The sequence below is a fragment of the Sapajus apella genome, unplaced genomic scaffold (genome assembly GCF_009761245.1).
Source record: "Sapajus apella isolate SASKATOON/1434 unplaced genomic scaffold, GSC_monkey_1.0 scaffold26, whole genome shotgun sequence".
Lineage (NCBI taxonomy): Eukaryota > Metazoa > Chordata > Mammalia > Primates > Cebidae > Sapajus > Sapajus apella.
In genome coordinates this window covers 11,687,063-11,709,988 of record NW_022436966.1, presented here as the reverse complement: position 1 = coordinate 11,709,988, position 22,926 = coordinate 11,687,063, and the positions used below count along the sequence as shown (strand labels likewise).

The following is a 22,926-nucleotide window of genomic DNA, read 5'->3' as shown; positions in this document are numbered from 1 at the left end:
CATATATGTTACTACTGTTGATTTAGATTAGATTTTCCAATTTTGTCATTATATATGCCACTGCAGTGAATATCTTTTACGTATACATCTTAGTTGAATTTCTTTTTTTTTTTTTTTTTTGAGATTCAGTCTTGCTCTGTTGCCCAGGCTGAAGTACAGTGGTGCGATCTTGGCTCACTGCAACCTCCACCTCCCAGGTTCAAGTGTTTCTCCCTTCTCAGCCACCCAAGTAGCTGGGACTACAGGTGACCACCACCACATCCGGCTAATTTTTGTATTTTTCGTGGAGAGGGGGTTTCACCATGCTGGCCATGCTCTTGAACTCCTGACCTCAAGTGATTTGCCTGCCTCAGCCTCCCAAAGTGCTGGGATTACAGGCGTGAGCCACCATGCCCAGCCTTAGTTTAATTTTTTTAATTTTTAATTTTTTATTTTTTGAGATGAGGTCTTACTATGTTGCCCAGGCTGGAGTGCAGTAGCGCAATCTCCAGTCATTGCAACCTCTGTCTCCCAGGTTCAAGTGACCCTCCCACCTCAGCCTCCTGAGTAACTTGAACCATAGGCATGCACTACCACATCAAGCTGATTTTTTGTGTTTTTGGTAGAGATGGGGTTTTGTCATATTGCGCAGGCTGGTCTTGAACTCCTGGGCTCAAGCTATCTTCCTGTCTCAGCCTCCCAAAGTGCTAGGATTACAGGCATGAACCACTGCGCTCGGCCAAGAAAATATTTTCTAGGAAAACATAAGATTGTGCAGAATTCCTAACAGTGAAATCCAATCAGTCACATCCTATTTTGAGGCCCTGTGGAGTTTATCATCATAAGGGGGGCTGTTAAATTGACTGATACAAATATATGTGTATTGTAGCCAGGGTGGCAACTATTATCAGTTTAACCATCCTATGAAAACCAGTTTGCCACTTGTGAGAGAAACTGAGTTATGCTATATCCTATTTCTACATATGTACAGACAATCATGATTGTTCAGAATAACAATTTTATGAATTTTTGATTTACAAAATTTCATTAAAGCCTTAAATTCAAGATGTTTCCGAAACTGGTAAAACTTCAAAATAGAACATTATAAAATGAAAAAGTTGTCAATATTGTCTCTTTTTTTTTTTTTTTTAAGACAGGGTTTCACCGTGTTGTTCAGGCTGGTCTTGAACTCCTGACCTCAGGTGATCCGCCCGCCTTGGCCTCCAAAGTGCTTGTATTACAGGCGTGAGCCACCACGCCCGGCCAGTATATTGTCTTTAAACAGTCAAACACAGCCTTGGTGTAACTGAAAATAAAAACTTCCAAGCTCTGCTGCACAGCTTGTAATCACCACCCTTAGTACCACACATAGTATATTACACATACGAAAGGTGACTTTTGTGTATACCTAATAGCAAAAGTGTCTGATCCTCTCAGAACCCTGCACTTTGAAGGTATTTTTGTTAGGTAGGTGTGGTATCACAAACTTCTGATGTTGTTTCCAATTCTGTGTTTGCTTAGTTGACTTCCAAGACAGACTTTCATGCCCCTAACCCATGGTAGCTTCCTGCTTGATATTTACATACATCTGTACTGAAGTTTGGGAAGGTCACTTGAATGAACAATGCTTGACAGTGGTATCACCAATCTTTCAATATGTATGCTAATTATACATAAAGGCATATCTTTATACATAAACTTTCTTTTCAAGACAGTCTTCCTCTGTCACCCACGCTAGAGTGCAGTGGCATGATTTTGGCTCATTGCAACCTCTGCCTCCTGGGTTCAAGTGATTCTTGTGCCTCAACCTCCTAAGTAGCTGGGACTACAGGCGTGTGCCATCATGCCCAGCTAATTTTTGTATTTTTTGTAGAGATGGAGTTTTGCCATCTCGGCCAGGCTGGTTTTGAACTCCTGATCTCAAGTGATCCACCTGCCACGGCTTCCCAAAGTACTGGGATTACAGGCGTGAGCCACCATGCCCAGCCTTTATATCTAAACTTTCATGTGTGAAATCATAATGTGGTTTCTTTGTTGAGTTTTCTCATAACATTACTCATTCCACATGATTAAAAAAATCAACTTTACTGGGGTATGATTTACATGAAATGTACCCATTTTAACTGTAGTTTTATGCACTTAGATAAATGTACACACCTGCATTCTGTATGATTTGGGGGAGACAGGAGACCTGAGTTCAATGCTAAACTGATAATTTACTAATCATGTGACCTTGGGCAAATTACTTTAACTTCTAAAAGCCCTAGTTTTTCTCTTGGTAAAATGAGGATAATGGAGATCTCATACAAGTTGTGAAGGTTCAATGTAATAAACAGCAAGCATCCTGCAAACAGCCAGTTTCCAATTCACCTTTTATTATCAAGTGTGATAAAAATCTCACTTAATAATAAAAATAAATAAAATAATAAAAATATGTTAATAAATATCAAGTCCAGGATAATAAAATAAAAATCAAGTGGGAGTACTTTCACTCTGTAACCAACTACTGCTGAATTATTATTATTTTTTGAGACAGAGTCTCACCTTGTCACCCAGGCTGGAATGCAGTGTTGTGATCTCTCCTGGGCTCAAGCGATCCTCCCATCTCAGCCTCCCAAGTAGAAATGCAAGCATACCTACTTGCATTTGATGGGAATACACGCGTGCACCACCATGCCCAGCCTGAGACAGCTTCTGTAATTATTCTAGCACAATGCTAAGCACTTGCAGCAGGTGAGTGGTTTGTTTCCTTTACATTCCCTACAAGAAGTGTGAGAGCAGCGTTCTTCAGTTTTGGAAAACACAGGTAAACAACTGTATGTGCTGTCACCTGGCTTCATTTTGATCACAAGGGCTTCCAATAGCCAATGAATACTTGCTGTCAGTGCTACCTGATGTCGGGCCTAAGGAAAACCAGATGACAGTGGCTTCATGTCATTTTTTATGTCTGATAAATATCATTGGCGTTTTTCCCCCTAATACCCAAAGAGATACCCAGAGAACTCTGAAAACACCAATACCCCAATTTCCTGCTTTGTGCCTGCATTTCTCTAAATATTTCCATCTGAACTTGATATGCTTACATTTCTCTAAATATTTCCATCTGAACTTGGTCTGCCTGCATTTCTCTAAATACTTCCATCTGAACTTGGTCTGCAAGTATTAGGTGTCACATGTCTACTGTAATTACCAGGCATCCTGTGGACTATAATTAAAAGGCAGTTTGAAATGACTGACACTTTGATGATGGTTCTAGCCATTTCTATTTTCTGACAACGAATCTGCCCCTCCAAAATTTTGGTGCCCCTTCATCTCCTTAGTCTTTGATTTTTCTTGGTTAGGCACTCCATAATTCAGCAGCATTCCTTTTTTTCAACAATTTATCTGCCTACTCCCCTTCTCATCATTTGGGTCCGGCCAGTGAGCCAGGAGGAAGAAACCCAAAGGGATCTTCAGGGTCCGCGCCCCTCAACAGGTCTCACCGCAAAGAAACACACGTGAGGTGACTCGATCCTCGGGCCTAGACGTGCCCTTATGGGAAAGAACCCCGTGTTTGCTTCAGGCCATTCACCCGGAGTCCACAAGGTATGTGGGCCAGCGCGCGAACTCGTCCCCCAAAAAGGAGTAGAGGCAGGAGGAAAAGTAGGAGGAAGTGGGAGAGCAGGCCAAAGCCTCGTGGACCCTCAGTGCTGGGCTTGGCCCGGTCCTAGGGGGCGTGGCCTCAGAGGCAAACGCATAGGGCGGGGCCAAGGTGTAGAAATGGGGAGGGGCCTCGTGGTGGGAGGAGCCTCCTGTGGGCGGGGCCCAAGGGAGGCGGGGCGGGGCCGCGGCCAGAGGAAGGTGCTCCCGGTTTTCCTTGAGAAGGTCTCCTACCTGTAAGCCGCTGGCGCCCGCATTCCTCTCCCACAGCCTGCGTGACCAGTGTGGGTCGCCAGCCTGAGCGAGGGTGCTCAGGATGGTTTCTACTCTCATTTTTACTTTCCAGTCCCTTTGCAGACTTGGAGGGGAGAAAGGGGCGGGGCAGACCCTGGTTTCACCACCCCGCCCTCGGCTATCCCCCATTGGGGGGCGCAGGCAGGGGGTCTGCAGGGCTGCCCCTCCGCAGTGCCTCCCTAACCCGAGATTCCCACCCCTGAAGCAGTACAGAATAAAATGCACACTGACGGGGGTTATGATAAATAACAGAAGTATTCCCAGGCCCCAGCTATCTAAAAATATTCTTCCAGCGAACGGATTAGTTGTTTTTGTATTTTGTTTTTTTAAGTAGAAAAGTGGACCCTGAGAAATACAATCGGCCAGGCTAGTCTGTGAGCAGCAGGACATGGCACACCCTGGGAAACGAAGGCAAGGTTCTCCCTCCCAATTGCTCATAGGTGACATGGGTCCTCTCTCAGCGGCTCCCTGCACATGATTCTTTTTCAGAGAGGCTATTCCATTTCTCTAGTTTTGTGACACCCTCTTAACTGAATTCCTTCACTTCAGCTTAAGTCTTGATTGTGTCACCTACCCCAATGCTAGTCTAAAGGACCAACGGAGAGTAAGGCTTTTGAGGAAAGAAAGAAAAACATATAATTGCTTTATGTATTCGGTTTAACCAGCCAACTTCTGTGCTACATGGTGGGATAACTGAGACATATGACACAGAAAAGTAACTATAATTCGGCATTATACATTTAATAACAAAAACAAATGATAGACACAAAGGTAGCATAGGTGAGGGAGTGACTAATTTCATGACATGTGGGGAATGGGAGCCTAAGAAAAAGTTTTGGCAGGGCATGGTGGCTCACGCCTATAATCCCAGCACTTTGGGAGGCCGATGCGGGCAGATCACTTGAGGTCAGGAGTTCGAGACCAGGCTGGCCAACATGGTGAAAGCCCGTCTCTACTAAAAATACAAAAATTACCACGTGCCTGTAATCTCAGCTACTGGGGAGGCTGACGCCGGATAATTGCTTTAACTTGGGAGGTGGAGGGTACAGTGAGCCAAGATCGAGTTATTGCACTCCAGGCTGGGCAAAGAAGCAAGACTCTGACTCAAAAACACAAACAAAAAACAAACAGAAAAAGGGCCAGGCACAGTGGCTCACGCCTGTTATCCCAGCACTTTTGGAGGCGGAGATGGGTGGATCATGAGGTCAGGGGTTCAACACCAACCTGGTCAACATGGTGAAACCCCACCTCTGTTAAAAATACAAAAATTAGCTGGGTGTGGTGCTGCATGCCTCTAATCCCAGCTACTGAGGAGACTGAGGCAGAAGAATGGCTTTAACCTGGGAGGTGGAGGTTGTGGAGAGCTGAGTTCTCGCCACTGCCCTCCAAACTGGGTGATAGAGAAAAGTTTCACCCTGCAGTGAGGCCTATCTGGGGGGTGGGGGGATTTTAAGCACCAACAGGAGTGTAAGAAAAGAAAACCCATGAAGTAGATACTACTAAGTGACTACAGAATGCCGATTGACAACACAGAAAAGAAACATAAGGAGGTGCAGAATTCCCTTTGTTTTTCTTTCTTTCTCTGTGTTTCTTTCTCTCTCCTCTTTCTTCTTTTTCTCCCTTTCTTTCCACAGGTCTCGTTCTATCACCCAGGCTGGAGTATAGTGGCACTATCATTTAGTTCCCTGCAGCCTCAAACTCCAGGGCTGTAGGGTCCAGCCCTACTAGGGTCGTGGGGTGTCCCCTATCTCTGTGCTGAGGGGCTGGAGCCTAGAAATGAGGAGGTAGGACACCAAAGAACTGGACAAAGACAGCTGGGCTCAGGGCCAACGTCACTTACAAGCAGACAGGCGAGGCCCTGAGTGTCCAGGCATGTCTGTATTTATTAGGTATAGGTTAGGGGGAAGGGTAGTGAGTGAGGTCATCTTAAGGATAGTGATAGGCTCAAGACAATTACGTGTGCGATAAGCAAAGAGTCTCTTGGTGACTCCCATTAGGTCACCAAGAGAAGGAGGTGGTCAGTGTGCCGCACAGGGTCCATCCCTAAGGAGGTGTGCAGTGCGCAGTAAGGAGGGTGCAGTGTGCAACATTTCTTATCTAGGGGCAGGCTACTTCTAAGAATTCCTATAGGAGGATGCTCTGAGTTAGCATAATAGCAACAGAGCTGACAGAGTATACAGCCACCTGCAGGCTGCTACTAAGGATTTCTATAGGAGGATGCTTTGAGTCAGCACAGTAGCGAGAGAGCTGACATGGTGTATAGCCACCCAGGCGCGATTATATCAGAGGGGTTTTTAAGCCCTTAGACGTACGCGGGATTGCCAGCCTTAGACCAGCTTTCTGCAAAAACTGGACACAAGATACTACAACTCCCTTTCAGGAGGAGTGACTCTTGCTTTAAGCCTGCCATACAGCGGATATCTTTACGATACTGAACGCTGCTGCCTGGGCAGACCTGCCATGTAGCGCATGCCCTTTCAGGCAGGGGCACTACCGCCTGGGTCATGATTCTTGTCCTGGTGTGGCTGTTTTTACCCCATGCTCTACAACATGTCTGCTCTAGGCATTCCTCCGACTGCAAACTAAGATATAATTATATAAAAATATTATATATAATAAATTCTTCAGGCACTAATTGTGCTGGAGGTCTGCTTAGCTCTCCTTCCTCAGTGCCCAGATGGAGGGTTACCCACAAGGGCTCAAGTCATCTTCCTGCCTCAGCCTCCCAAGGAGCTGGATGTACAGGTGTGCGCCACCACACCTGGCTAATTAAAAAAAATTTTTTTATAGAGAGGTGTCTGGCTATGTTACCCAAGCTAGTCTCTAACTCTTGGGCTCAAGCGATCCTTCTGCTTCACAAAGTGCTGGGATTACAGGTGTGAGTTGCTGTGCCTGGCCATTCCCTTAATTTTAAGTAGGCAGCAAAGAGATTTGTTGAAAAATGGGGTGAAGAGGTAGAGAATTCCTTTTACTCAAATCATAAACATTACAGAAATATAAAACCCAGTTCTTTATAATTCCCACTCCAGGAAAGACCAATGTTGTCATATTGGCATATATTCTTCCAGGATATGTATTCATAACTAATATTATTTTCTATAGAAATGAAATATCTCTGCATATACTGGAGGTGGAAGAAAGTGATGGAGTGCTCTGACTCTGGCAATCTGGTGTCACCTGAGCTGGAATGCAGGGTCCACCACTTCCTAGTTCCATCACCTTCAGAGGTTATCTTCACCTCTGCAAAACGGCACCATAACCGTACCAATTGTTAATTGAGATTTTAAATGTCTGAGAGTATATTTTGTGCATGGGAAGGAACTCATAAAGCTGCTTGCATCTCAGTTGGTATTTATTATGGCAGTAAATTTTAAGCCTAGTTGTTATTAAGCATGTAACCACATTTCTCAAATTTACATATAAATCTATCAATTTTTATTAATAATCTATATTATTATTACACAATAATCTATATTATTGTTACATAATAATCTATCAATTATTATTATTTTTCGAGACAGAGTCTTGCTCTATTGCCCAGGCTGGAATGCAGTGGCCTGATCTCAGCTAATTGCAACCTCTGCCTCCCAGGTTCAGCAATTCTCTTGCCTCAGCCTCCAAAGTAGCTGGGATTACAGGCACACGCTACTATGCCCAGCTAATTTTTTGGTATTTTTTTTGGTAGAGATGGGGTTGCACCATGTTGGCCAGGCTGGTCTCAAACTCCTGACCTCATGAGCGCTGCATCTGGCCCTATTTATTTATTTACTTATTTGAGACAAAGTTTTGCTCTTTCGCCCAGGCTGGAGTAAAGTAGCGTGATCTCGGCTCACTGTGACCTCCACCCGCTGTGTTCAACTGATTCTTCTGCCTCAGCCTCCCAAGTAGCTGGGATCACAGGCACCTGCCATCATACCTGGCTAATTTTTATATTTTTAGTAGAGATGGGGTTTTACCATGTTGGCCAGGCTGGTCTCAAACTCCTGACTTCAGATGATCCACCCACCTCAGCTCCCAAAGCGCTGGGATTACAGGCATGAGCTAGGGTGCCCCGCCTATCAATTTATTTTAAAATAAAACCCTTTCGGCTGGGCGCGGGGGCTCAAGCCTGTAATCCCAGCACTGTGGGAGGCCGAGGCAGGTGGATCACAAGGTCAAGAGATCAAGACCATCCTGGTCAACATGGTGAAACCCCGTCTCTACTAAAAATACAAAAAATTAGCTGGGCATAGTGGCGCGTGCCTGTAATCCCAGCGACTCAGGAGGCTGGGGCAGGAGAATTGCCTGAACCCGGGAGGCGGAGGTTGCGGTGGGCCGAGATCGCACCATTGCACTCCAGCCTGGGTAACAAGAGCGAAACTCCGTCTCAAAAAAAAAAAAATTAAATAAATAAATAAATAAATAAAACCGTTTCACTTGTACTTTGATTAATGTTCAGTGAGCTTATTAATCTGACATATTAAATTTCCCATTTAAACGCTATGTATAAAGGTAATAGAATTTTTTTAAGCATTGTAAACTTATGAAACCACACAGATTTAACAAATCAAATTCTCTTACATATTTCAACACTGTTTATAAATTTCATTAATTAAATTCCCGTAAATATGTCAAATCCACACATTCCTGTATCTGATGGTCTCAGGTACTTCATGCCCATACCAAGGCAGGTTGACACTGTACTATGTAAATCACCTTGGCCCATTCTCAGCCCAGTCCTGAGCACTTATAAGCTGAGTATTCCTGTAGGAGTCCTCCTGAGCACCGAAAGGGCATTGGTTAGGAGCATAGGCTCCCCGCCAGACTGCTGAGGTTTAAATTGTGGCTCTGCTGCAACTTTGGGCAAATCATGTAACTCTTTGTGCCTTTATTTTACCGTCTGAAAATGGGGAAGCTGGGTATGGTGGTTCACGCCTTCAATCCCAGCCCTTTGGGAGGCTAAGGCAGGCAGATCACTTGAGGTCAGGAGTTTGAGACCAGCTCAACTAACATGGTGAAACCGCGTCTGTATTTAAAAAAAAAAAAATTAGCTGGGCCTGGTGGCACATGCTTGTAGTCCCAGCTACTCAGGAGGCTGAGGTAGTAGAATCACCTGAACCCGGGAGGCAGAGGTTGCAGTGAACCGAGATCGCACCACTGCACTTCAGCCTGAGCGAAAGAGTGAGACTCCATTTCAAAAAAAACCAAAATAAAATAAAATGAAAATGGGTAGCAGCTGTATGTACCCCATAGAGTTATTGTGAGCTATCTGAATTAGCGCATGCGAAACACTTAAATGCCTGGCAGGTAGTAATCACTCAATAAATGTTACAGTATGAGTGAAAATTTAGTAAGTCAAATTCTCCCAGGCATCTGCGCAGCATAAAAACCAAACCTATACTTGAAATCCAATTCATGTAACTGATTAAAATATTCACTATACCTCTAATTGGTCAAATCCTAACTATTTCCATTAAAAAACAGTATAAAATGTTGGATTTTTTTCCAGCCTGTGAGAGTCTCTAAAACATCTCAAACACACAGAATGCATACACAAGCATCACAGTGAGGTGAACATTTGTAATTACATCTTGGTAAATATAATTTATACAAGGTATCATTAAAACTATATTAATTTCTTCATGGTTATCTGGAATGGCAGACACTATCCAATGAAGGGGAACAGATGAATTTTGGGTTGGTTAATCCGATGTTGTTTTCAGGACTGTCAGTCAACAATTTGAGGTTCTAGATTTAGAGGTATTAGTCAAAGATTCCAGATGGGGGTGTGGAGGGATGGGGGAGGTACATCTCCTGGGAATTCCACCGGGGTTACCAGTTAAGAAGCTGAACCCTTGTAATAGCTGGACTCTGTCTGCCATTTAGTGGGAGCTCACAGCCCATCCCTTTCAGCTGTGATTCATTTTCACAACCAAGGGAATTCCCTATCCCTTTCCAATTTTACCTTTTTACCTAATTTTTGTGATAACCCCTTTAAATGTTGTCCTGCTTGATTTGAGAGGATGGAATTTAACACTTTCCCACTGAAGAGTTCAGCTAATCTCTTTGCTTATTAAAGTTAATTAAATTCTTCAGCTCTTTTATATTTTACTTTCTCTCCTGTCTAATATACAGACGAGTAAGACAGAATTGTGATAAGCTAGCATTAGGAGAAATACCTAATGTTGATGGCAGGGTGATGGATGCAGCAAACCACCATGGCACGTGTATAACTATGTAACAAACCCGCACATTCTGCATATGTACTCCAGAAATTAAAGTATAAAAAAAGGAATTGTGATAAGCTTTAAATGACATTTTATAAATTATAATTCTGGTAAATAGTAAGTGCTCAATGAATATTAACTACTGCTATTACCATTGTTATTACATCATTACCTTTTTCAGGTTTTTTCCTTTCTTTTTAAGAGACAAGGTCTTGCTCTGGCACCCAGAGCACTCAGGCTGGAGTGCAGTGGTGCAAACATAGCTCATTGTAGCATTGACCTCCCAGGCTCAAGTGATCCTCCCACCTCAGCACTGCAAGTAGCTGGAACCACAGGTGCATGTCATCACATCCAGCTAATTTTGTATTTTTTGTACAGACAGGGATTTTGCCATGTTGTCCAGGCTGGTCTTGAACTCCTGAGCTCAAGCCATCTGACTGCCTCGGCCTTCCAAAGTGCTGGGATTACAGGCGTAAGCTACTGCACTGTACCTGGCTATTTTCTTTTTAATTAAAAATATTTTTTTTCTATCCTGCTTCTTCTGTATAGGTTGCCTATTTTAGTGGCCATGTAGTAGTCCACTGGATGTACCATAATTTACTTAACCTAAACCTTTTTTATTGGCATATATGTTTTCAATTTTTAAAATAATTATATACAATATTATGACACACTAGTACATGTATCTTTGGGTATTTGTACAAAAATACTTTTTTTTTTTTAAGACAGGGTTTTGCTCTGCCACCCAGGCTGGATTTCGGTTCGCTTGTAATCTCGACATCCCTGGCTCAATTCATCTTCCTGCCTCAGTCTCTCAAGTAGCTGGGACTACAGGTGCACACCACCACCCCTGGCTAGGTTTTACATTTTTTGTAGACAGGGTTTCACCATGTGGCCCAGGCTGGTCTCAAACTCCTATGCTCAAGCAATCCTCATGCCTCAGCTTTCCAAAGTGCTGGGACTACAGACATGAGCCACCGCACCTGGCCAGGATAAATTTCTAAAAGCAGACTTGTGTCAAAAGCCATGTACACTTAAAAAGTGATAAGTGCCAAATAATTCTCCAACTTAGCAATTTACACTAGCCTCAACAGGGTACTGAAGAGATGATAAAGAGCCTCACTAGAATTCCTCACACAGGGCAGAGAAAGCCATTCCAGGCAGTGAAAATCATACAACCCAAGTTACTGAATTGCTTTGGGAAAAGTCACAGTTTACATCTAGCTTCATTCCCCTCTCAAATCATGTAACTGTATGCGAGCCAGGGACTTAGCGAAGTCGTAAGATCGGTAGCTTTAGATTTACAAAAGTGGGGAACATACCATACATATCGCTTTGTGATCTGCTTTTATTTGTATTTATTTATGTTTTGAGACGGAGTCTTGCTCTATCACCCAGGCTGGAGTGCAGTGGCACAATCTTAGTTCATTGCAACCTCCACCTCCTGGGTTCAATCAATTTTCCCACCTCAGCCTCCCTAGTAGCTAAGACTACAGGCACATGCCACTATGCCTGGCTAATTTTATGTATTCTTGGTAGAGACAGGGTTTTGCCATGTTGACCAGGCTGGTCTCGAACTCCTGACCTCAAGTGATCCACCCACCTCAGCCTACCAAAGTGCTGAGATTATAGCCATGAGCCACCACACCTGACCTGTTTTTATTTTTTTACACTTTAAAACAAGTAGGCAACTTTTTACATCAATAGACTTCTATATTATTGTTAATGGCTGCAGAATACTTTATATGAATCTACAATAGTTTATTTTTTCCTTTCTTTTTCTTTTAGATTATTTGACAGAAAATACAAAGAATCTTCTTATAGCTAAATATTTGCTTGTATCATTAATCATTTTTCCAGGATAAATCCCCAGAAGTGGAATCACTGGGTCAACAGATAAATGCAGTTTTAGAGCTTTGGTTCATATTACAAATTACCCTCCAGAAAGATTGCTCCTTTTTTTTTTTTTTTTTTTTTTTGAGACTGAGTTTTACTCTTGTTGCCCAGGCTGGAGTGCAATGGCATGATCTTGGCTCACTGCAACCTCTGCCTCCCAGGTTCAAGTGATTCTCCTGCCTCAGCCTCCCAAGTAGCTGGGATTACAGGTGCCCACCACACCCAGCTAATATTTATATTTTTAGTACCGACAGGGTTTCATCATGTTGGCCAGGCTGGTCTCAAACTCCTGACCTCAGGTGATCCACCCAACTTGGCCTCCCAAAGTGCAGGGATTTACAGGCGTGAGCCACTGTGCCTGGCTGGCTAATTATTATTAATACTATTCTATTGAATGAAGTGCCATAATTTCTCCAGCCCCCATATTGGAAAATTGAGCTGTCTCTATTTTTTTTTAAATTACAAACAGTATTTTTTTTTTTTTTTTTTTTGAGACAGAGTCTCACTCAATTGCCCAGGCTGCTAGAATGTAGTGGCACAATCTCAGCTCACTGCAACTTCCGCCTCCTGGGTTCAAGCGATCCTCCTGCCTCAACCTCTCAAGTAGCTGAAATTATAGGCATGTGCCACAACACCTAGCTAATTTTTGTATTTTTAGTAGAGACGGGGTTTCACCATGTTTGCCAGGCTAGTAGTCCCTAACTTCTGACCTCAACTGATCTGCCCACTTTGGCCTCCCAAAGTGCTGGGATTACAGGTGTGAGCCATGTGCCTGGCCTAAAATGACAAACAGTACTTCAGTGAACATCTTTGTGCATGTATTTTTTTATACTTATGTGAGTGTTCTCACAGAATGTATTCCTAGAAGTAGAATTACTAGGTCAAAGGGAAGGAATATTTTAAAATTTAGTAGATAATATTAAAAGGCCTTCTAATAAAGTTTTACCACTGTACATTTCTGCCTACAGTGTATGAATACATATTTCCCCTGTGAGTTTGTAATTAAGTTAAATTTAATTGGAAACATATGTCAAATTCCATTTCTTTCAAGGAATGGTAGGACTTTTAACAAATGAGTATAATATATTTACTATCCTTTGATCACACATTCAAAACCAATCATTATGAATGTTAAAAGAAAACTGCGTAACAGACCCATAGGGAAAATTAATGTCTTGACTTGCAGCTTGTCAGAGACAGATGTTTTCATAACAGTTCATTTCAGTCTCCAAAGTAAATAGATTTTTTTCTAGTAAATAAGCAATCAATAAACATTTGTTTAATGAATAAACGAAGGTTTAACGCTTTGGGGAACAACTTTGTGTGGAACTCCTTCACAACATTGTGCAATATTTTCTCAGAATGGATTCCCAGAGATGATATTACTCTAAAAGTACAAAACATTTTGGGTTCTTGATACAGATTGCCAAATTTCCTTCCAAAAAGTTGTACCATTTATATGTTCGTTCAGATTTGTCTTCCTGCACAAATTAAAAGCAAATTAATTTGATAGTTGAAATGTCACCTCTATTTTATTTACAAGTATTACTTACTAATGAGGTTGGATGTTTTTGGTGTCTTTATTGCCAATTTGTTTTTCATTTTTCTGAATGGACTATTTGTTCTTAGCTCAGTTGTATAGTTGTATATTAGTATTTTTCTTACTGACTGTTAACTATGTACACATGAAGACTATTATCCTTTTGATATATTTGTGACAGATATGTTTTCCTAGGTTGTTTTGGTCTTTCTCTTTTCCTGCTGCTTTCTGGTACATTACTGTGCTTTTTTCAGCATGTGCATTTGTTCTCCTAGTTATCTTTTAGGCAAAACTGTAGCTAACTTCAGTTTTCTTAGCCCCTATTCCTCCTCTCCTGTCCCACTTAGAGTTGCTGATAAAACTTTATTTACAAAAACATCAGCCAGCTGGCCCATAGGCCATAGTTCGTTGTTTTGATTTTCAAAAATATTGCATTAAGAGACCATTCTTGGTAGGGCTCAGTGGCTCACGCCCTAGGTGATGGAGTGTGACCCTGTCTCAAAGAAAAAGAATTATTGATCTTGATTGCTGCAATTTTGGGTGTTCCCTTAAATTTTGTGCTTTTTGCACCTCACTGTAGTCCCGGTCCTGCCTGAGGCCCCAGAATGCTTTATTTCCAAGTCCATGCAAGTTATGAGGCTCCTGCTATGTTCAGTTAGGTGGAGCATCCTGAAAAAAATATAGTTTATCAAAGCATTTCCAGCTTCAACTAAGGCACAAAATTATGTGAATTTCCTAGTTGCTTAATATTCTTCTGCTCTATTGAGATGGTTTGTTTCAAGACAAGCCTGGGGCACAAAGTGAGACCCCATCTCTACAAAAAATTAGCTGGGCATGGTGGTACACCTGTAGTCTTAGCTACTTGGTAGGCTGAAGCAAGAGGATTAAGCCCAGGAGCTGGAGGCTACAGTGAGCTATGATTGCACCACAGCACTCCATCCTGGGTGACAAGCTATAAATAAATGAATAGAGATGGTTTGTCATAAAGCTCATCATAATTGAAATGAGAAAAATCATATTTAATAGTTTTTTGGCATAACATATATTAAAATATGAAACATGATAAAAATAAGTTATATACATTTCTTTCTTTTTTTTTTTTAAGAAGGAGTCTTGCTCTGTCACCCAGGCTGGAGTACAGTGGTGTGATCTTAGCTCACTGCAACCTCTGCCTTCTGAGTTCAAGCAATTTTCCTGTCTCAGCGTCCTGAGTAGTTGAGACTACAGGTGCATGCCTCCACGCCCAGCTAATTTTTGTATTTTTAGTAGAAACGGGGTTTCACCATGGTGGTCAGGCTGGTCTCAAACTCCTGACCTCAGGTGATCCACCTGCCTCGGCCTCCCAAAGTGCTGGAATTACAGGCATCAGCCACCATACCCAGCCAGTTTTATTTCTTTATTATTACTTTTGGGGTACAGATATTAATAATTATGATCATGTCCTTTAAAATAATAAGCAATGCTGGGCATGGTGGCTCATGCCTGTCATCCCGGCTAATTGGGAGGCTGAGGCAGGAGGATTGCTTGAGGCCAGGAGTTCAAGAGCACCCTAGGCAACATAGTGAAAACTTGTCTCTAAAAAAATAAAAACTGGACCAAAACAAAACAAAACACTACTTTGTATTTCTACAAATAATTTACACTTACCAGAAAGGAAATAAAACCACGGATTCCAGTAAATTCTCACTGGATACTGTTTAAATATGTTGGCCTAAATTACCACTTATACTTAAGAGATGTTTGCCCTGATTTAATATGCAAAAGACCAGTTGTCCCTCAGTCAAAATGCAGATTTGAACTGCTTTATGGTAAAACAGTGTGTTGATTTCATGTTGCTGCTAGAACAAATTACCAGAAGCTTCGTGACTTAAACAACACAGACTTCTTAACTTACAGTTCTGGAGTCAGAAATCCAAAGTGGTCTTGCTAGGCTGAGATCAGGGTATTGGTAGTGGGCTGCATGCCTTTCAGGAGGCTCTGGGGGTGAATCCGTTTCCTTGCATTTCCCAGGTTCCAGAGGCTGCCTGCATTCCTTGGCTCAGGGTCTCTTCTTCTGGCATTCCTCTCCACCCTAACCCCCGCTTCTGTTGTCACATCTCCCTGGACTCTGACTCTCCTGCCTCCCTCTTTCACTTAAAAGAATGCTTGTTATTACATTGGGCCCACCTGGAAGATCCAGGGTCCTTTCCTCATCTCAAGATCCTTAATTCCACCTGCAAACTCCCTTTTTCCATATAAGGTAACATATTCACAGATTACAGGAATTAGAACATGAACATCTTCAAACAGTCGTTATTCTGTCTGTTGTGGACACTATTTCTAAAATTTCTAATAATGAAATCAAAGTTGGAGTTATATCCCTGCAAAGGGATGGAGAAAAAATTCTTATTTCACTGTACTTTAGACCTTGGCCAAAAGCTAACAGCATTTGAAACAAACTCTTTAGCTACTTGTTTTCTTAGAATTTGGGAAGTTTTGAAATCTAAAGGGCTCTGAATACCTTCTAAGATTTCACTCTATATAATATATAATCTCATCCATCTGTGCTATGCTAGACCCCTATTAACTTTAACCAGGATCACACCAGGTTCAAGAGGCTGAAGAAGAGACCCAGAGCCAGCAAACAAGACATAGGATTTTATTTGGGGGAAGTTACATACAGGGACAATCCAGCAGTGGCTGGCTAGACAGAACTGCAACCACTTGCAAAAGGCATGCAGTGACTATAGCACCTTCCCTCAGCACCCTCCCCCCAACAACCTCCACGTGGCAACCCTCCCTCCCTCCCTTTTTTCTTTTCTTTCTTTTTTTTTGAGACAGAGTCTTGCTCTGTTGCCTAGGCTGGAGTGCAGTGGCACGATCTCGGCTCACTGCAACCTTCACTTCCTGGGTTCAGGCAATTCTCCTGCCTCAGCCTCCCAAGTAGCTGGGATTACAGGCACCTGCCACCACACCCGGCTAATTTTTGTATTTTTAGTAGAGATGGGGTTTAACTATATTGGCTAGGCTGATCTTGAACTCCTGACCTCAAGTGATTCACCTGCCTCGGGCTCCCAAAGTGCTGGATTATAGGCGTGAGCCACTGCGCCCGGCCAGCAACCCTCATTTCTTAAGTTATTGCTGCTGCCAGGTGTATCTGCCATTCAGGGTATGCTTAAGTTAAATTATTGCTGTCAGGTGCATCTGCCAGAAGGTCATTCTCAGGGTATGTGCAAGTTAAGTGATTGCTGTCAGGTGCACCTACCGTACAATCCAGAACATGGCAACACTGCTGAAGCCTAGGAAGTGCCTGCACACACACATAAGCTGTCTCCAGTAGCCAAAACAGCTGACAAAAAGATATTGAGAGCCTGTGTTTCACTCATAGGAAAACCTTAGACCACACAGTGATTCCACCCCTTCACATGTAGTTCTAATAGTTTCACGCTTGACGTATAGTTTTAACAAACTTGGTTATCTCATTTTCAATCCTTGGCTGATTTGAAGTAGAAAATTAGGAAGGCAAGAAGGGAAGCTCTAGGCAGATAAATTGACAGACCTAAAAAGACTTGAAGATTCTAGTCAATAATGTGCCTCATTTATATGATACAGTCAAGTGCAATAAACTTATACTAAATCTGTGCATTTAAGTCAAAAAAGGAAGGTGGGAAGGAAGAGGTGCTTTAAGTAAAATTTATAATTCTCAAGCCTTTGACCAATCACTACCTCTCTGGGCTTTTCCTTATTCATATAAAAAAAGAAATATTTAATGTCTAGGCCCCTGTTTACTGTAGATTTCTATGATTTTAGGTTACAACAAATAGCTTGCCAGCAAGGAGTCAGTCAGGAGTATTGTGATATGAACTTTGTTTTTTATACTGTCTCATTCTGTTTCCCAGGCTGGAGTGCAGTGGTGCGATCACGGCTCATTGCAGCCGCAACCTCCTGGGCTCAGGTGATGATCCTCCCATCTCAGCCTCCTGGGTAGCTGGGACTACAGGTTTCATTTTAAAAAATGCCTGGCTAATTTTTAAAATTTTGTTGTAGAGACAGGATCTTGCCATGTTGCCCAGGCTGGTCTCAAAGTCCTGGGCTCAAGGGATCCTCCCGTCTGGTTCTCCCGCAATGTTGGTATTATTGGGATAAGCCACTAAGCCTGGCTTTTGGACTATTTCTTAAAAATTATATTTGCTACTACCACCACCACTACTCTAGTGCTTTACCAGCACTTAAATACCTCCAATGTCTGGGACGATTAGGAGTGAGGCAGACGGGGTAAACACTTCAATCATGTCAGAAGCATTGCTTTTCATAACCAGAATAATAACAAATATTTATGATGATTTAATCTAAACAGCAATTAATAAACAGCTCTTTTGTATGCCAGGCACTGTGTTAGGTGCTAAGTCTTCCTGAGAAATAAATGTATTTTTATACATTCCAGGAGACAAGTGAAAAGCAATTTGGCAGCAACTACATTAAAACTTTTAAAATATATAAATATTTTGATCCAGAATTCTTACTCCCAGAAGTTGTCCACGTTTTTGCTGGATGAGTGTGAGTGTCCAAAGATATCTTTTCAAACATGCTTACTTCTGCGCTTTTTGTAACAGAAAAACACTGGAAATGACCTAAACGTCCAACAGTAGAATGAGACCTACATATACCAACGTGAAAAGATGCCCAACAGGTACTGCTAGATGACAAAAGAAAGTTGTAAGGCTATATTTTTTATTTTGTTTATATATAGATATGAATATTTGTATGCAATATATGGAGGCATATACAACAATTCTTTTCCTTTCCTTTCCTTTTCCTTTCACTTTCCTTTCCCTTTTCCTTTCTTTTTTTAAGACAGGGTCTGGCTTTGTTGTCTAGACTGGAGTACAGTGGCACAATCTCAGCTCACTGCAACCTCTGCCACCTTGGTTCAAGCAATCCTCCCACCTCAGCCTCCCAAGTAGCTGGAATTAGAGGTGCACACTATCATGTCTGGCTAATTTTTGCATTTTTAGTAGAGATAGGGTTTTACCATGTTGGCCAGGCTGGTCTCAAACACCTGGACTCAAATGATCCCTCTGCCTCAGCCTCTTAAAGTACTGGGATGACAGGCATGAACCACCCCACTGGCCAACAAACTATTAACAAGGGGCAGGATTATGGAGATTTTTCTATTTTTAAAAATAATGTTCATTTAAAAGTGATAAATGCATTACACAAGAAAAATAACAAAGGTAATAACAAAAAGAATAATACAAAATGAAAGGCAAGACATTAAATAAGACATTTTACAAATATGTTCATGGGGAAGTATTGAAAATTTATTGAAAACAACATGTTTTCCAAGAATTCAGAATGGATAAGTTGTTCCACCTGCAGTTTTCTGACTGAGCAGCTGGATGCTATGTTCTTTCATTCGGTTACCCCCTCTTTATTCTGGTTGATTTCCAGCTTTCAATAAAGCTTTTCACCTGACGCAGGATAATAGCGAGTGCATGTGTCCTGGTTTATTTACCACGAGTCTCTCAGAGGAAATCATGTGCATCTGTCTGTTTACTTTTCCGTGGAACCTAGAAGGTCACCTCTAAAAATAATCTTGCTCGGTGTTAGAGCTTCTGTGACACAGAGGTACATACCTCACATGCTCTCCACAGTTAGTGCCCTAAGCCAGGCATATCCAGTTCCCAAATGACTCAGATCAGAGAAGGAGGGGAAGGCAGCTGCCAGCTAAGATGTCCAGCTACTGATTTCATTTAAGAACAGATACAGAGGAAGCCCTTTACAAAATGGGACACACTCATGGCCGCCTTTCTGGATCAGTGATGTTGAACTTTTAAATATGTTTATTAGCTTTTTGTATTTCTTCTTTTGTGAATTTTCAAAGGAAATATTAGGAGAATTTCTGAACCAGAGCCCATGCTATGGCTATTTGATTTTGCAGTAGACACATTTGGGTGCCTATCCACTGCCTCCTTCGGCCCTGAAGCTCTTGTTGAAACAGGTGGGTCTGAGGAACTGCGCTTATTTGCCCCGACCTCTGCCTCACTATTCCCAGACTGAACCTTTTATTATCCCATGCTGGACTAGGACTACATTATGAAAGGCCTTAAAAGCCAGCCTGCAGAGGTTGAACAAGGGAGTAGGATGTTGAGAGTTCTGCTTTAAGAGATTAACCCAGCATCAGTGTAAGAGACATGAGAGGGAAAAGTGAGTAGAGAAAGAGATCAAGAAGTTAGAAGTTTTTTAGAAGTTAGAAGTCCTTTTGTCAGCTGGGTGCAGTGGCTCACGCCTGTAATCCCAGCACTTTGAGAGGCTGAGGCGGGTGGATCACCTGAGGTCAGGAGTTTGAGACCAGCCTGGCCAACATAATGAAACCCCATCTCTACTAAAAATACAAAAATTAGCTGGGCAAGATAGTGGGTGCTGTAATCCCAGCTGCTCAGGAGGGTGAGGCAGGAGAATCACTTGAACCCGGGAGGCAGAGGTTTCAGTGAGCCAAGATCGTGCTGTTGCATTCTAGCCTGGGCTGCAGAGTAAGGCTGCAGAATAAGACTCCATCTCAAAAAAAAAAGAATTTTGATCAGCTGCTCTGCCTATATAGTAGCCATTCTTTTATTCCCTTACTTTCCTAATAAGCTTGCCTTCACTTAAAAAAAAAAAAAGCCTGTTGTCCAAACCAGAAATAATGAAAGCCTGAACTAAAGCCATGAGCAGGAGAGAAATAAATAGAAAGACAGGAATTGAAGAAGCACATCTATAAAATTGTATAGCTGATTGGATCCAGGATGTAAAGGAGTTCCATAGGTCCCAGAAAATTCCAAGATATGTGCTAGGAAATTGGTAGTGCTGCTGTGGAGGAGATGTACCACGCTGGGCTCTACCTCGTCCTCTTCTGCCTCTTCAAGGATCTCATGCCAACAACTGTTTTGTCATCTATCTTCAATTATTTACTGCCATTGATTACTTTCCATTTAGGCCTATTTAAGAATCTCCACATTTTAGAAACAAAATAAACCAAAACAAACCAAAATAAACTTTCCCTCTTGAGAGGAAGAATAGACTACTATTGTCCTTATCATAGAAATAGAGAGTCAAGAGACAATATCCATGATTAATAGAATGAAAAAGGGAGCTTAAGTAGGTTGCAAAGAGGGCCAGTGGAGAGACAGAATGGAGATACAACCACTTTGGAGGAGAGGGGAAAGAGAGGAGTGTAAGTGAACTAAATTCTCATCCAGTGTATCAGGAGTTTAATAGAGAATGTCAAAGGCTGATAAATCAAGAAATAGACCTCCAGCGACCTGGAGGTTACTACAACATAGAAGCAATTTAAAGTGCTTGCCTCTTCTCTTGGGAAAGGGTGGCTCAGGACTGTTGCTTTTTTGAACCATTCACATGTATTTCTTTGATGAAAATTTTAAAGCTTTTTTTTCCTTTAACATATCAAAAAGAACCTTTATTACTTTGATAGTAGCGTCTTATGCTTCCTTGCCAGATGCTTTTGGAGCAGGTGCTCCCTGGGACAGCACTTTTTGACCCTTCTGAGCTTTCAGAAGCGGTCCTGCCTTCTGGCCTGTGGCTTTCTGGGCAGGAACCTTCCAGACTGGAGCCTTCTTGCCCTCAGTGGTCATCTTTTTTGCTGGAACTTTAGAGCAGGTGCTTTTCTGGTAGAAGCTTTCAGGAGAGCTGCCTTAAGAAGCTTTCTAAACTGATTATTTTTTATTTTTTATTTTTTGAGACAGAGTCTCACTCTTGCCGCCCAGGCTGGAGTGCAATGGCACAATCTCGGCTCATTGCAACCTCCGCGTCCTGATTCAAGTGATTCTCCTGCCTCAGCCTCCCGAATAGCTGGGATTACAGGTATGCGCCACCAAGTCCAGCAGATTTTGGTATTTTTAGTAGAAACGGAGTTTCACCATGTTGGCCAGGCTGGTCTTGAACTCCTGACCTCAGATGATCCACCCGCCTTGGCCTTCCAAAGTGCTGGGATTACAGACGTGAGCCACCGCGCTTCTAACTTAATTCCTGATTATTCTTTTCCTCATTTTATTTGCCTCATGGCTTTAAAACAATTAAAATCTGTCATCTTGGCTTCCCTTTCTCTGGCTTCAATCTTCTTGGCATCGTGTGGCTACCCATTTTGCATTGAGGTCTACCTGCTGGCAGGCTGGTTGGACATACCTTTGGTGGGCACTATGTGGGAACTTGAGGATGAAGTCAGTGAGTTGCATGCATTTGAAAGACATGGCCTATCTTCTTACTTGAGTGCAAGGTCCATCAACCAGAGCCCTGTTTTAATCAGTAACATCTACAACTGTGACAACTTTCCAGCATAAGGTCCAGAGGAGACATAGGCCAACTGGTAAACCTCCAGGAAGTGCCTGAACACCATGATGGCGGCGTTTGGCAAGAAGGAAGTTTTCTTTTTTTTAGCGTAACAGCGAGGGAAGCCTTTAAAAAGCTTCCCTAAATTCATGTCTCCTTATGGCTATCATTTTTTCTCTTCTTCCTTGAAATATATTCTTTAATATAATAATAATAGTAGTAGCTAACACTTAACTAAGTTATTGTTATGTGCCAGGCATTGGCATGTTACACTTGCAGTGGCTTTGGTTACACTTGAGGGCTGTGTGTGTGTGTGTGTGTGTGTGTGTGTGTATTTTCTACCTTCTGACTTCTTCTTCACAGTTCTCCTCTAAGGTCTTTCTTCTGCTGCACACTTCCTAAATGCTGGTATTCCTCAAAGTTCCTGCTCCAGCCTTCATGTCCTCTCACTTCCTGTCTCTTTGGATCATTTATATATTCCCATTGCTCAAGTTGCCACTGATGACACTCAGACCTCTGTGTCTATCCTCAACAGTTCTTTATCCTGAGTTGTGAACCCATATATCACTGTCTATCCTGATCTGGTGTCCCACTGGCACCTCAACTCAACAACTCCTCAGTGAAATGCATCCTCATCCCCTGACACCTGCCCTTTCTCCTGTGTCCCTTTCTCACTGACTCCACTACCATCCACACAATTGCCCAGCCTGCAAATGTAAGTCCTGCACATCTAGTCAGCCACCAAGTGCTGTGCTGTCATCATCCTGCGTAGCTCTCTAGTCCTCTTCATCCAGGGGCCTCTCCCATCTTTTGCACCATCATCATCCTCTCTCATCTGGACTAAGCCAGTGGCTTGCTCAGTGTCTTTCCACCCACAGTAAGCCCCTCCAGCCCATTCTCCACATGCAGCCAGGGTGATTCTTTCTCATATGCAAACCTGCACCTGCCCCTCCTCCACTTAAAAGCACTGAATGGTTTCTTGCACCTTCAATCTAGACTCTAGAGGGCCTCTGCTTACCTCTTTCCCAGGCTCCTTCTGCACTGGCTCCTGCCACGCTAAAACCACGT

At 42.4% G+C, this 22,926-nt stretch overlaps 1 pseudogene; it reads right to left on the bottom strand.

Moving 5' to 3' along the window:
* Positions 1–20,970: 20,970 nt before the first annotated feature.
* LOC116560572 lies at positions 20,971–22,115 on the bottom strand (annotated as a pseudogene).
* Positions 22,116–22,926: the final 811 nt, after the last annotated feature.